We start from the raw sequence: 2039 nt of genomic DNA, 5'->3' as shown, positions 1-2039 counted from the left end.
ATTCATAGATGCAGAGAACATTTTAAAGGTTGCCAGTTGGGAGTGGGGTTGGAGTGTGTGAAAGAGAGGAAGGGATTGAGAAGTACAAATTTGTAGTTATAAAATAGTTATAGAAATGTAAAGTGTAGCATAAGGAATATAGTCAATAATATTGGAATAACTATGTTTGTAAGTAATGTAAATGTCTAATCACTATGTTGTACACCTGAAACTAGTATAATATCACATACCAACTGTAATTTAAAAAATAAATTATTAAAGGCTTGAAAATCTTTAAAAAATGATTTATGTAAGGTAAAGAGAAAGATAATCACTCTGTTAGAAACCTACCAGACTGCATCTTTAGGGCTCCCTGGATTATGCTCAACATCTGTCACATGTCTTCATGCTTAAGTCTTTAATGATAATCATTTCACAAGTTGAAATGCTGAAAAAGGAAAAAAAAGTAGGCCTTTAGATGATAATAGTATTACATGTGAGATTTTGATACCCAAAAAGGGTATCAAAGTAAGCTTCTGTTCAAAAGTTTACTTTAGTTTTAAAAAATAGTATTTATTTATTAGAGTAATAAATTCATAAACCTAGCTCCTTCTTAACCTTTTTAATTCGACATACAAAGCTTACTAATAACACCAAAAATTATCAATGGTCATTTTTTTAAAAAGTTATGTTAATTAATAAGCACATTTACAAACTTAGTTATTTAGTTATTTGGGTACTTCATTGTCCAATTTAAATAAAAAGAAACTTTCCAAGTGTTTAAGTAATTCTGTACATAATAAACATAGGTATAATGGATGCCAAGTTCTCTTAAATTTTTAATATTATTCATAAACTTCAATCTTTGAACTTAAAATCATAAGTCTAAACTGATTATGCAGACCATACATTTTACATTGGAATTCTCATCTAATGTTATATAATGGCTAATTGTAGGCATTAAGGCTAATAACCAATAATCTGCATTTTTTCCTTCCAGATTCATGGTAAAAATTTGCTTCCCTGTTCACTGAAGTTAGGCCTGGCCATGTGACTTGTTTTGACCAATAAATACGAGCAAAAGCCACACGGGTCACTTCCTAGTCAGAAAACTTTAAGAGCCAGTGCTATGTTCTCTGACCCCAGAAAGATGTAACAGCGACGCTCCAGATAGCAGTGCTTTCTTCAGTCTGTCCCTGATGAGGGCAGTATGAAGCATATTTTTCTATCCTGCTTTTTGCAACAACATGGATGGACCTTGAGGGCATTATGCTAAGTGAAATTAGTTAGAAAAAGACAAATACTGTGTGTTCTCTCTCATATGTGTGTTCTCTCATTTCTGGAATCTTAGAAAGCTGAACTTATAGACAATAGAATGGTGGTTGCAAGGCGCTGGGAGTTTGGGTAAATGGGGAGATGTTAGCCAAAGCGTACATATTTCCATTTATAAGGTAGATAAGTTCTGGGGATCTAATGTGCAGCATGGTGACTATACTGTATTACATACTTGAAAGTTGCTACGAGAGTAAATCTTAAATGTTCTCACCAAAAAAAAAAAGAGGTGATGGAAGTGTTAACTAACCTTAGTATAGTAATCATTATATAATATATACATGTATCGAATGATCACTTTGTAAATCTTAAACTTACACAATGTTATATGTCAATTACATCTCAATAAATCTGGAAAAAATAATATTAATTTTTTTTAAAAAAGCATATTTTCCTGCCAGTCCTGAGGAACTTACAGTAGGAGCAAGAACGAACTTCTAAGTCTCTATAATTATTTGTTATCATGGTCTAACCAAGCCTATCCTGACTGATATATAGACCAAATTCTCTTAGCTATTATAAACACTTATAATAACAATGTAACAGAGTATTCTCGAGTAATGAATTATTGATACTATAGGTTTGGCTCTATGAAACATTTCTATGCTTGATTGTAAATTTTTCTGAAGCTTGAAAGATGTTCGCCCATTGAAGAAGTAATCATCTCAAAAAAATTGTGTTAGTTACCTCTTGCAGTAATTTTTTAATATGTCTTCTCAGTTTACTGA

The 2039-nt window shown here is 31.6% G+C and overlaps 1 long non-coding RNA gene across 1 annotated transcript in view; it reads right to left on the bottom strand.

Annotated features, from left to right (window-relative positions):
* Positions 1-2039, bottom strand: part of LOC105290804 — a 66076-nt gene that overhangs the window by 38366 nt on the left and 25671 nt on the right. Inside the window, exon 6 of the long non-coding RNA XR_002779843.1 lies at positions 331-427. This is a non-coding gene — a long non-coding RNA (uncharacterized LOC105290804). The remainder of the gene's footprint in view (positions 1-330; positions 428-2039) is intronic.

Source organism: Pteropus vampyrus, unplaced genomic scaffold (genome assembly GCF_000151845.1).
Source record: "Pteropus vampyrus isolate Shadow unplaced genomic scaffold, Pvam_2.0 Scaffold38, whole genome shotgun sequence".
In the NCBI taxonomy this organism is placed as follows: Eukaryota; Metazoa; Chordata; class Mammalia; order Chiroptera; family Pteropodidae; genus Pteropus; species Pteropus vampyrus.
Note: the sequence above shows the minus strand (reverse complement) of the source record. Positions and strands in the feature narration are given on the sequence as shown.